Genomic DNA, 14,217 nt, shown 5'->3' with positions numbered 1-14,217 from the left:
TGTACTTTTAAACTTGGCGGGGGCTGCCTGGGGATTGTGGTTATAAGCACACAACCACTGGCTTATGCAACTTCCTAAAACCGTCCCGCGGTGGATGCGTTTAAGAGAACGTACAGCTGCGATGTTCCAGCTCACACCACGCTGCCATGGAAGGGGCCCTTGGAGAGACAGCGTGGGAGGAAGGGAACTGCTTCAAAGACCAGAGATGTTGCCCACTTTGCTCTGTCATGGAGTCCAGACATCAGAGATTGAGTCTATACAGGAGGGCAAAGAGGGGCCTCATCATTCACTTTGCGGATAAAGAACCCAAGTGGTGAGTCAGTGCCAGAGCAGGCTGATGGAATGATGAAAAAGAGAAGGGCTTTACAGTCCCGGCTGCAAAATAAGGAAAATGATATCTGTCCCAAAGGACTGAGGTGAGGATTAAACCCAAATTGTGGCGCATAGTAGGTGCTCAATAAATGCAGATTTATTTAAAAGCTAGGACCTAAAGCTTCTCAGGTCAATGCCTTTCACTTGGATGCCCACCCGCTCTCTCCTCTGACCCCAAAAGTAGCTTGACTTTTCATTTCTTTGTAGTTTATATATATGCCTTAAGGACCTTCCTACAGGAACCCAGACCACTTCCTAAGAAGGAATACAGGGAGCAGAGGGATAGAGGAGTTCACTCTTTTTTCTGGCTCTTTCTTGACACAAGAAGCAGACAATGGTGATGACCGATTCTCTTGGTCACAGCCTTCTCTCAGCCTAGAAACCCACCCACGGCTCCGCTTTCATTTGATAGATCGGTGGTTATTAAAGCAGTGGTTATTTTTGACTCTTGGGTCCCAAACTTCTCCAAGTTACATTGACAGAGAAAACTGCAGATGCTCTTGAGAACAAAGACTTCGAGAGGTCAGGCAGAGTTTGAATGAAATGAACACTCGAAATATATAGAATTGAGGCACCACTTGAAAATTATCAGAACTCAGAAATGAGACTAGTGGGCAGTAAATCCCATAACGAAAGGTTTCTTCACCTTCAACAAATATCTAAGGCTTTACACAACAGGTACCTCCTGGAATGTGTTCAAGACTGCCTTCTATTTGCAAATCCATGAGGACATTACCAGGATATATTCGCTGTGCCCGATGGCCTGTAGACTTCATTCCTATCTGCAAAACCACAACATTGCACATTGCACTCTTCTCTTCCCAGTGATCACTACCTAACAGTCTACGATTCTAACACCAGGAGAATAACCTTTAGGAATATTTCCAAATAGTCCGTTCTTTTATGATGAAATAGCCTGTTCTTTTATGACGTGCCCCTGCTCAGAAACGTTTCAACAAGGGTTATGACCACGGAAGTTCACAGGTGCAGATGTTTCATGCATATCAAGCAAGATGTCATTATGACATGTATTAAATTGTGTCTAAAAAAACAGCAAACAAGTTACAACCTTTGCAAGTCTCTCCAAGTCATCTCAGACCCCACAGGTTTTCACCTCTGTGTTACCACTTTTGTCCCTGTTATCCCAAGTCTTTTCACCTTTCTTTCATCATTCCATCCACTCAAAGTGAGACTGCGCTAGGCCTTGGTGATAGAGCGGGAATGACACAGCATGATCTCTATCATCCTGCAGCAGTTCTGATAATACTGTTTCCTTGACACCCATTCTTCCCAAACCACTTAACCCAGGGAAAGCACATTAGTTGAAAGTAAGGGAACAGTGCGCCTTTTCACTTATTTACTTACTTATCCATTCACTCCTTCATTTAATGTTTGTAAATGCCTCCTGTTCACGGTACTAGGGATACAACATTGAACAAAATAAATTCCCCGCCATTGGACCGCAGTGGTTGAAAAGGTGAAGAACAATTAAGCTACTAAATAAGGGCTGTAATTTCAACAGTGATAAGTGAAATTTAGAAAGACAGGGAGAGGAGGGTGGGGGCTTGGAAGAGTCTGGGACCGCTTCTGATTAGGTTTTCAAAGAAGGTATGTCTAAGAAGCTGTCTGCAGAAGAGAGGCCGGAATGATCTGAGTCAAGTAAAGAACTGAGTCTAGAAAAGACTGCTCCCCACGCCGAGGGAGCTGCAAGTACAGAAGCTCTGAGCTGGAGTTGGACTTGTCAGGTCCGCGGGAGAGCGAGAGGGGAGGATGCTGATGCCAAGCCACTGACGGGCAGTGGCAGGATTGGAGTTGAGAAAGATAGTCAGGACCAGGCCACATGGAACCTTGAGAGCCATGATCTGGGTTTTATTCCAAGTGCAACAGATGTTTGAGCAGGGGAGTGACTTGATCTGATTTACATTTTTAAAGGATCACCCTGGTTACGCACGAAGAATGCCATAAAGGGTAGCAAAGTGGAAGTACAGAGACTGGTTGGGGGGTTCTTGCAATAAGATGACAGAGGCTTAAGCTCAGACAGTGGTGGCAGTGATGAAAAACAGTGAGAAGCAGTTGGATTAAGATTCTATTCTCAAGGTAGAGCCCACAAAGTTGCACAGCTAGTATAAAGCTGGGACTTCCAGTATCTGCTGGAAACAAAGCCCATCCACCTCTTAACTTGATCGTGTCTTTTTATGAATAAAGTCCACATAAGTTTAACCTATATCTTTAAGCATAAGACCACACCACCTTGAGACAGGGAGGATGCAGCTGCAAGAGAACCATCTACATTCCATATTTAACACAGCTCCTATTTCCCACATCATAGCAACGGGGTGTACCACCAGCTCAAGTTAATTTGATTTTTTGGCTTTTCTTGGTTGATTGCATATTTATCGGATCTTATTGTTAAAAATACTTCTAAAATATGTCACTGTATAACTCTGGCATAGGCAGTTCCAAAATCTGCTCATGTTACAGACGTACGGGTCTGGTTTCCTGCTTTAGCAAATGCGACCCAGTGTGGGTAATTGATTCTCCTTTGACGGGTCAGATTTCTTCAGGGCCTGGGGTCCATCACTGCGAACATTAATTCTTCATCGCGTGTAGCCGTCCATTTCGACACGCGAAGGTGTAAGCCACTGGGAAGACTTTGTAGTGAAACTCAAAAGCCTTGATTATCTTTTTACGTTTCCATGATCTCCATTTTTATTCTAAAATCAAGGGCCAAATAGTTCCTGTTCAGTTAAGTGGGTTCCACGTTATTGAGACTTTGGAGTACATTTTTTTTCTCCCACGGTAACTATTACCTAGGCATGTTACAAGGATGGGACGAGATGCCGTATATAAAATTATGATTGAAAATCAGTTAGTATGGACTCTGGCATGGCATCATTTCTTATAAATATTAACGATCTTGGTTTCCCTTTTCTGTTCATTGAGAACTTCCCAAGTTTGAAGTTCTGAATTTTTAAACGTCTTTGTTCTTAACTTCCCCCTGTATTAGTTTGCCAGGGCTGCCATAAAAAGTACTAGAGACTGGGTGTCTTAAATAACAGAAATTTATTTCCCCACAATTCTGGAAGCTAGAAGACGAAGATCAAGGCACGGCAGGGTTGGTTTCTTCGGAGGCCTCTCTCCTTGGCACATGGATGGCCCTCCTCTCCTCCCTGTGTCTACACAGGGTCTTGCTCTCTGTGTGTCTGTGTCCTAATCCCTTCTTGTAAGGACACCAGTCATATTGGATCAGGGCCCACCCTAACGACCTCATCTAACTTAACTACGTCTTTAAAGACCCTATCTCCAAATAGAGTCACATTCTGAGATACCAGAGGTTAGGACTTCAACACGTGAATTTTGAGGGGACAAAATTCAGCCCACAACACTCCCTCATACTCCCTGGAAAAAAAATTGTGAGAAAAGCACTGAACCAGAGCAGGAGAAATGAGTCCTGTGCCCCATTATTTAAGGCTATTTTGCTATCTGACCTTTGGCTAATCATTTTCCCTCTCTGGCCCACACTTTCTTAATCATTAAAATGAGGGAGTTGGAATAACGGGTCCCTTATTTCTCTTCTTGCCCTTAACCGAGCAAAGCTAAGTTTTCCCCACAATTTCTCACAGCAAAAAGCGTCTGAGATAGAATACTCAATGAAGCAAGTGAAATAAAAGCAAAACAAAACAAAAACATACCTTCTTTGCAGAATGAACCTAGGATGAAGTCTCTAGAAGCAGAGGATTATATTCAATTGCTTTAAAACTTTCTAAGTTGTTTAAAGCCCTTCCTCTTTGCAAGGCTATCATTTAAACCAATTTAGATGGCAAAACCAGAAACCCCACTCTGAATTTATCAATATCCCCAAACAAAGTAATCTCATCAAGATTTGGGGCACAGATCGGCTTTGAGGGAAAGGAGGATTTCAAATAAAGGTCTCCTTGAAAGAATTAAGGAGAAAAAAGTTTTAAAAACAAACACACGTACACACAGAAAATGTAAAATTAAAACCAGCTTCCAAGCTTATAGGTTAAGCCCTTAAGAAGAGGGGGGAAAAAGAACTGGGCATGTTTCCTCTCCAGCTGTGTAGCTTCAGGTCCCAAGACACTGTGTACCTCTACAAATGTCAACAGCCTCCACAAGACAGGGAGGCAAGCAGGGTGGCTGAGTTGGAAAACAAATGTGCTCATTCAAGAGAGGAAGAAAATAAAGGGAAAGCAGAGTTTTCCTGGAAAATGGCACAACTGTTGAAGCAAATGATGACAAGAATATAAAACTAAGATTAAAGATACTGGGATTCAAATCTACGTCTGATACTCATAAGCTGAGCAACTTTGGGCAAGTTACTCAACCTCACATCCTGCGGTAGCTCTTAATTTAACTTCAGCTAAAAACCTGCAACTGAAAACGAATCCATCATGTTCATTTTTCATTTTGTTGTTAATACCAAGGTCTTAAAAACAACAAAATAAATTCAAACAAAATAGGATTCAGATCCCCATGCAGGAAGATAATATGTAGGTATTTGAAATTGTTATAAAAGGGCATTTAAATTGTGGAAAGATGTCATAATATATTGTGGATGAAAGGCAGGACATAAAACAGGATAAACAATATGTGGTACCATTTCAATAAATGGCACATATAGCAGTAAGAAATAATTCTAGATGGGTGTACTCAAAAGTTTACAATGGCTATCTCTGAATAATTTCATTGTAGCTTAAAAATATTGCGCTCATTTTGTTTGTTTCTTGGTAAATTTTTCTACAACCATCATGCTTCTTTTTTGTAACTGGAAAACAAATTTCCTACTCAATTTTTAAATTTCAGTGCCCTACAGTAAATGAGACCATATTAAAAGCCATAATTCATTCAGCTCCACTTGGGTCTCAGTTTCCTCATCTGTAAGGGGGGAATTTACTAAAAAAATCTCTAAGGATATTCTGATCATGAATTTTACAGAGCCACATTAAGTTAAAACCTCAGCAGAATCTTGCTTAGGGTTTATTTAAGAAGCTGAGGAGTGCAGCATTGGATGTGGAAAGAGAAGGTGGCATTCAAATCCACATTAAGCAGAACCTCTTGGAGCCAGCCCTGTGGCCAAGTGGTTAAGTTTGCATGCTCCACTTCGGTGGCCCAGGATTCGCCAGTTTGGATCCTGGCACAGACCTACACACTGCTTGTCAGGCCATGTTGTGGCAGCATCCCACGTAGAAGAACTAGAATGACCTACAACTAGGATACACAACTACGTACTGGGGCTTTGGGGAGAAAAAACAAAAGAGGAAGATTGGCAACAGATGTTAGCTCAGAGCCAATCTTCCTCACCAAAAAGGATACTTTCAAAAAAAAAAAAAAGAATCCTTCATTGGTATTTTTGCTAATTCAATGCATAATAGCGTCTGGTGCTGACAGTGGTGGGCACCTCCCTGGCAAGTTGGCTGTGTAAGCAGAACAGTGTGGAGCTGCTCCAGGCACGCTCAGAAGCAAGAGTGCTCTTAATGGGAAGGCTGCAGAGCTGCCCGAAGTAGGCAGTGCTCATGAGTCCAAACCCATGCACCAACTGGCTGTCATTCCTCCCATAACCTGAACTACTCGTGCCTCACAGGAAATAGGTGCAGAGAAGAACTTAATCCTGTACTTGAAGTAAGTGAACTCCAATTTGAACCAATGTCTCCTGACCTCGGAGGTGGGAGCAGATAAAAGAAGGTAGAATTTAAGAATTTAACCCCAGATAGAGGGGTTAAGAATGTGGGCTCTGAGTCCGTTTGAATTTTGGATCCCCCACTTAAGGCTTGTGCAATCCTAGGCAAATTTCTTGATCTAAGTTTCCTTATCAATAAATGGGAAGACCTAGTTGGCAATCCATCTACCTAACTTTGTTGTTTTTAGGATCACATGAGATAATGAATAAAAAGTACTTAATACAGGATACAATAAATATTAATTCTTCATATTATTAAATTAATTTTCTCTATATGGTCTAAATTAAATGTCCCATTGCTAGGCCCAGAGTTGATGGTCAACAAACACTTATTTATTCAATCAAAAAATAGCAAAATGCTGTTATTATACCTGCTTATATTATATATGACACATAGTACTTCAAAGGCTTTCTGACCTAAGATTTTAGGTTCCATGAACATACTTTAATTCTCCCATTTTGCCTTCCCTTATAGATGCTCCCTTTAAAAGGATCTAGTGATTATTATTACACATAGACCTATTGAGATCATAAACTGTACTGTTCCCACCCAGAGATGAGCTTGGTAAAATATGCTTTAACTGTCCCCACCCCTCAAACCAAAGAATGAATTTTAGAATAAAAGTTAATAACAGGAAGAGTTCCAAATATAAGCCCAGAGAAGTTGACAGATGCAGTAGGGTGAGGAACTGAAAATCTTTGAGAGAACACACACACAAGCATGAAAACATTCCATTTAAATGGCCAACCCTAAGAAAGAAACAAAAAAGAACTATGGGCTGCTCTTGAACCAAGCTTTCTAAAAGGCGGAATTTGCTGAACAAATGCACATTGGCCTATCTAATTGCTGCTAATGACTCTAATGATGTGTGGTTTCTGTGCAAAGGCAGAAAGAGGCCTCGATTAAGATCTATGTTAGATCCTCGTTCAAATAGTCATGGTGACAATTTTCTCTATTTGAAAGAAGACATAAAGGTCGGCATTAATTCTTTTAAATCATCTGCAGTAAGAGAAATGATGGGTCTGTTAGCAAGCAAGTAGTACCCAGGTAGGCCCCTCAACTAGGCTGAGGAGGAGGTCAGATGCGGAATTTGGAAGGAGAGGAATGGAGGCCTGAAAAGAAAGACAAATTATGGATGGACTCTCTGGCACATGTGCCCAAGTGTGGTCCCAGATTACAGTGAACTCCGCTTGTTCTACTAAAGTGCTGTCATGTTTCCCTTGGCCCAGTGATCCTGTGCGGTTTCTTAGAACCAGGCCTTATCTCTTAAAAGTTAATATACTAGAAAGTTGTCAATGAAATGGAGGATGATGTACAAGCACAAATGTATGTACATTCTGATCATCTTGCTTGAAACTATTCCTGCAAAGCAAGTGTTAAATGTATCCATTCAATTCAACAATTTACAGAAGGCTTAACATGTGCCAGCCAAAGGCTAAGTGCTGGAGATTCAGTGGGAACAGAATGAAAACCATCCCTACCTCATGGAGTGTCCATGGCATTATTTGGCCTTTGGGGTGGGTTATTTCCATTGGATGGCCGCCATCACATTTAAAATATTGGCAAGAGCAACTAGAGAAAGCTTGGTGAGCATTTACAGACCCGGAGTTGTTTTCTGTAGATTTGCTCGTTTGTTGGAGCAGTCTAGATTTGGGGCAACTGTCGCCTTTGTCCTCTTACCAATGGTAGTCTTATCCAAAAGAGAGACTATACGTGCCAGCAGATGAATCATGGTATCATTTTAATAATACTCATTTGAATTAATACTAAAGCTCTGCTAAGAAAAGGATGTATCAATCATCATTATTCCATTTCTCTCCTGCATAGTCTATTAACCAAGTCCACTCTCTGAAGGAGAAAAAGGAGAGGGTTTTAAGGGTAAAAAGCAACCAAAGATCCTTATATCCAACACAGATGTTGGCTGGTCCCACTGAGTTTAAACCAACAACTACTACCCTCATCCATTTTCTCCTTGCTCTCTCTTCCCTCACAGGGATGGCTTAAAATTCCTCTCTGTGCATTCAGAACAAAGTGAGGATGGCTGACCATGATCTCAGGAGAAAAGCGAAGACACAATAAAGGCCCAGAGGGTCATGTGCACCGGCAGGGACCTTGGGGATCATCTAGTTCCATGTCCTCATTTGACTGATGCAGAATCTGAGAGGAATAATAAGGGTTTGGCTAAAGTCACAAATAAACTAGAGGCAAAGGCAGGCCTGAACCATAATGTGCTGACACTCCATCCAGGGTTCTCTTCCTTTCCCTGCGTCAGAAAACAAGAGGGCTCCTTTGCTCTGCTAGTCAGAGGAACTCCTCTCTTTAAAAATGCAATCTCATTTTATCCTTCACATCTCATCATCCAGCCCTTCCATCGAAAAAAAGAGATGGATTAATTAAGCCATGAGAAATGTGTTCTCAAACTCCAAATGTCCCAAATAGGTTCCTGGACCATTCTAGTGTGGAGCTCCTCCATCTGGCTTAGAGTGCTGGGTGTGTCCTGTGTTTCTCTGCCTGGCTGAATGGGAACAGGGAGCCTGGCTCCTTCCACGTCTGGGAAGAGGACAGGGACAGAAAGTAAGAAGGGGCCTTGGGCCCAGATCTGCACTTACGGAAGGCAGAAAAATAGCATCTGCTTTTCCACCCTGCACTCATACATGCTCCAAGGCAAGAGCCAAAGACTAACTCATACAGCTGGAAGAGCAATGCATGCACCACTGTTAGGAGGACATGCACTCAGTCATTGTTCCAACGGTGATGTGATAGGTTTGGCCAGACCATCCCCACGCCTTCCACCCTGTGAATACTGACCCACACTGTGAGCTAAAAGGAGCGGACAGCTGGAAGTGATGGAGGTGGGGATAGTCATCTGTGGATATGGAATTACTGCTTTCCTGCCTATGAAACAAACTCATCTCTGGAGGAATCAATCCCAGGATCTTGCTTTTTCAGCTGTGTAACCTTAGTCAAGTTACTTAAATCTCTCTGAGCCTCTATCCAGAACACCAAACGATGGTTAATAATTGCAGCTATAGGAGTTGTTGTGAGTAACCCGAGATAATCCAAGTAGTTTGTGGTAAGGCATTCAATAAATGGCAGCTGTTAATAACCGCTCCACTATGTTGAGTCCCATCTTTCTAACCACTGAGTCCTCTACAATCTAATTAACAGAAGAAACATTCCTCAAGCGAAGCAGTTTTCATAGCGGACTCCACGTAGAGACTAGAGCCAAAAGAAGAGGGCGAGCTGAGGGGTTCATCCTATTCCAACAAACTATTTATTTTTTAAAGATTTTATTTTTTTCCTTTTTCTCCCCAAAGCCCTCTCGTACATAGTTGTATATTCTTAGTTGTGGGTCCTTCTAGTAGTGGCATGTGGGATGCCACCTCAGCGTGGCTTGATGAGTGGTGCCATGTCCACACCCAGGATTTGAACCGGTGAAACCGTGGGCTGCCTCAGCGGAGCGCACTAACTTAACCACTCGGCCACGGGGCAGCCTCCCAACAAACTATTTTTTTGAGGGACTCTATTTTATATATTGAAATAGACACATACTGAGTTTGATGAGAAAGGGACCTCGCAATAGAAGAATCTGAAAATAGAGGAGCCTACTCCTCTGGGCTGTCCAGGGTCCTTCTCATTTGTTTCCCACTGGCCTACAGAAAATGGGAGAAAAGGTAAAGTGGAGCATTGATTTGGGGAGGGAATAACCAGGGAGGAGTTCTTGCCTCCTGTTAACATCCATCCCAGGAGATGGTGAAATATGCAAATTTCCAGTCCCTTTATGATTAGAAGCACTGACTCAATCAAAGAGAGGCACATTTACATCCTAGCGAGACACTCCTACTGTTGTAAACATGTTGTAATTTTTCAAATGTACTAAGTAGACAAAAATAGTTCCAGGAACTACGTCAATAGGTAAAGAGCAGAAGGCCCTTTAGGATATGAAGGGGTTTTTGTCCCATTTCAAATTCCATTTTATTTTTTTCCAACGAAGGAGAAAGGGCAGAGAAAAAGACACTGAAGAAGGAATTGCGAAGAAATTGCTAGAAAGGATATTCACCATCTGTGTCACTCTAGGCTACATTGAAAACAATATAGCTAACTAAATAAGGAAAATGTGCTTTATTGAGGTTAAGGGACAGTCTCTGTACCCAAGTCCAAAGGCATCTAATGGCCTCTATTAGGTTGTCAGAAATGAAGGACAAGCATAACTCTGAGGAACAGTGGAATATAACTAAATCAAGAAAAAATAAGAGTTGCTATAGCACTGTTAATTTTTGTTTGTTTTTGAAAACTTATATTAAAAAAAATAGTTTTCCAAGTCGTCTTTCTACCCCAAACCTTTGTCAAGTGTTCTTTGATTAATTTTTACATTCCAAAGTAGTTGAGATTTCATAAATACATCAGTGTTTACCATCTTGAATACATCCAGGGTTCACAGACCACTTTCCCGGTCACTACCTCATTTGAGCCTTTCCATAGCCCAGCGAAATAAGTGGAGAGGATTTTTATTTATAAACTGACAGTTCTACCACACAGACTGGAATTCTCTCAGGAAATCTATTTCTCCAGAATTCCCCCAAGTGCCCAGCTGGCTCCGTCACAGCTACTAACACAGCACTTTGTCTACCTGAGGCATTTTGCTAGTATTTGAGAAAGAGGACTAACCTGGCTGAGAATAACCACATACCTGCTCAAAACATAAAGTAACAAATGAACACCCCAGGCAGGGCCTGGGCTAAGATTTCCATGATCAGATATCTAAGATGCTTTCCATTCCTAAGTCTTTGATATTTTTCCTCTGTCTTTTCCTCTGGAATTTCCCTTCTAAGATGCCTTACAGGGACAGAGCTGGCTTTGGGTGACTTCTTTCTTTTTGGTCTCCCAAACTTGAGTCCTCCATCTCCAAATATTTGCTCCCAATCCAAAGTGACACCTATTGAAGCAAGAGGAAGGCACAGATCCAGGGATGGGGTGGCACTTCTTGTCACTGCCCAGGTTCTAGTTTAGTTCTAAGCTTAACTGCTACAGAGATCTGGCTGTTCCTCCAGTTCCTAAGGTCCCTTCACTTCCCGTCCAAAATGTAAAATTCCCATGGCACCCGCAATGCTCACAATCACGCCCTTCAGGTGAGATCACAGCGCTCTGACTACGGGAACTAGATTGCAGCCTCCAGATCGTGTTCCTGACTGAGGATGTCTTCTGGCAATTCCCAAATGTCACACACGCTCAACAAGTCTCCAATGCAGCGGAAATGCATTATCTGCAAGATGGTATTTACTGCAACCCAATTAGCATTTGCAAAAAGCCAGTTCTCTGTGGTTTGTCTCCTAGAGGGAATTCTGGAGCTCTTTACCCACACCTTTCAAAATCACTGCACGTGCCTCTGGGAGGCAGGAGCTGTGCCACAGCAGCTGAGGCTGTGAAGTCAGACAAGACCTGGGTTTGATTTCCAGCTTTGCCCCAAAATTCTTGTTGTGTAACTCTGTATAACTGACTTCACCTATCTATGTTGCAATTTCTTTAACTGTAAAATGGTTTTTTGCGGAGATTCTGATAAGATAATACATATAGAGCACTGGAAGCTCAGTGTTAGGTCCCTACCCGCTCCCAGGGTCAGCTTCAAGTTGTAGCTTATATCAGAGGAAAACAAGGACTATTCCTATCAAAACTTTCTACCTGTGGAAATGATATGGTAGCTCCCATCCCCCAAATTGTTATTTATATCTATTTAAAATAAAAGGTAAGAGAGACTATATTATGGGATTTGTTGATAGTGGCAGTAAAAATATGGTATATAGGTCCTGCCAGGAGTAGGGACAGTCTGAGTCTTTCCTCTAAACCATCTGTCCTACCAAGACCAAGTACAGTCATGTGTCGATTAGATTAACGACAGGGATACATTCTGAGAAATGCATCATTAGGTGATTTCATTGTTGTATGAATATCATAGAGCGCTCCTACACAAACCTAGATGATATAGCCTACTACACACCTAGGCTATACGGTACTAATCTCATGGGCTGCCTGTCATACATGTGGTCCATCATTTACCAAAACGTCGTTATGTGGGACATGACTGTAACAGCGAGGACGGGAGCAGAGACACCAAGAGGAGTGTGCTGGTGAGGGCCACGCGCTTTGATTTCAGTCGGGTGGGTAGGTTATTACATCTCTGATCCTGGGCAAATGCATTTGATTTTCCAAGTTTCTTTTTAAAAAATCTCTAAGATAGTAATAACTACAGCACCTCTCAGCCAGTGTTGATCCAAGGATTAAATGAGACAATGCATGTAAGGGACACAGCAAAATACCTGACACAAACACTCAATAGGTGTGAGCTATTCTTATTAGGAACAAATTTAATTTATTTATTGATTTAATTGACAATCATTAGTCACCTATGTGCTAGCCACTGTGCTAGAGAGTGGAGACAGAGGTGAATGAAAGGTCCCTACTCCGATCTGCTGAACCACCCCAAACTGCCAGTCTCTAACACTTAGGAGCAAGGGCTAGTGTCAAGGTAGAAGGTGCAGGTCATGCACATAGGTGACCTGAGAAGGGACAATGAGATCTGAAACCTGAGCTATTCACAGGGAAAGCCCCAGCCAATTCTACTAGCAACAGAGAAATGCCCCCCTCCAGGAAACCAATTAGCACAGGATAGTACCAAGGCTTTAATCTCAGGAGGGGAGCAAAATTAGGTGGAAGGAAAAACAAAACACAAACAAACCCTGAGTGTGGCCCCCAAATTGTGGCAGACAGTAGTGCCTAGGGAGGCAAAGGGTACACGGCAAGCAAGACTGCCCCCATCGGTCCTCAGATGACAGTGACATTTAGCTACTGGGTGGGGCAGCCTTCACAGAAAAGGAATATAGAGAGGAGAGGAAACTTCATTCAAATTCCATAATCCTACCATTTTAAAAAATGGACTAGAATTGACAGTAGAGGATATATGTTATGTTTAAATATTTAATCATGTTTTCTGTATATGTATATCTGTGCCTGTATTTTGATGTTTGTGACTATATCTAGGAAGGGTATCTCAACCCTTGTAGTATGCAGATAATCATAATCATCTATAGATATGCAAACATATAAAAAATATTTTATTCTACAATAGAATTCTTGTTCAGGGAAATACAAATACAAAGCATGGGAAAAATGTGCAAATGGATTCCTTGCCCCCAAAGCCCAACGCCCCCCTCCTGCCATGCCCCTCATCTCCCCGCTACTCCACATCCCTTTCAACAATGAAGACCAGGCAGGGCTGGCTGGAAGAAATTCACAACCACGGTCCATTCCTGCCACAGCTGCTGGAGACACAGCCCCAGCTTCAAGGCAGAGGCTGCGATGCAGCACCACGCCCCACGCGCAGAGAGAAAGGATGGAAGCCGCACTGAAAATGAAGAATGCACCCCAGGGAGGACCATCCAAACAGGAACAAAAGGGAACCCCTTGCAAACCCGGCCCTGAGATTAGGGCACAACCACATTTATGGGGGCTTTCTAAGGCAAGTTATCAGGGCTAAATTTCTCTATCTTTTCTTAAAGATGGTTTAAGTGATACCTAAAAGAATGGGCGTGGCCCTCAGTGCCATATCATAGGCTGAGGCCATAAGAAGAACCATCGCAGTCTTCAGACTAGGAAGAAAAAAATAATCTGTTCTTTGCTTATCCCAAACAGGAGAATCAGCAAATGCATACTGGATGTAAAAGCAAGCGGCACACACGCAGCATACCTCCTGCATGTAACAGCATGTGAGCTGGGGTCCATCCCTCCTGAATTAGGGAAATAAGTATAAATATTGAGCTTTTGTCCCAATCAGCCTTTTTTTTCATGATATCTTCCACAGCTCTTGGCAAAGATGACTGGCACTGAGAAAATACTGTGCATTGTAAAAGACCCACAATGTTTCCTCAGTAATGTGAGGAGTCAATGGTATCAGGTAGTGGGAAAGGAGGATGGGTTTAAAGCCAATGCCTCTACCTGGCAAAAGGATCCCTACTCATCCCAACTCTTCCCCCTGTGGAGTGTTTCTTCCCTGGGACCAGGTGGACAGCAGGTAGGGGTGGGGTGCACTTGTGTGGGGTGAAGCTCAGGTGCATGAAAAAGACAGGATGCTGCAATAGAAATATACTACTTG

General features: G+C 42.5%; 1 protein-coding gene across 4 annotated transcripts in view; it reads right to left on the bottom strand.

Moving 5' to 3' along the window:
* Window positions 1-14,217, bottom strand: part of DPYSL3 (dihydropyrimidinase like 3) — a 110,242-nt gene that overhangs the window by 45,961 nt on the left and 50,064 nt on the right. The window lies entirely within an intron of this gene.

The sequence above is a fragment of the Equus przewalskii genome, chromosome 13 (genome assembly GCF_037783145.1).
Source record: "Equus przewalskii isolate Varuska chromosome 13, EquPr2, whole genome shotgun sequence".
NCBI classification, from domain to species: Eukaryota; Metazoa; Chordata; class Mammalia; order Perissodactyla; family Equidae; genus Equus; species Equus przewalskii.
The sequence above is the reverse complement of the archived record's forward strand: the minus strand, read 5'-3'. Positions and strand labels throughout refer to the sequence as shown.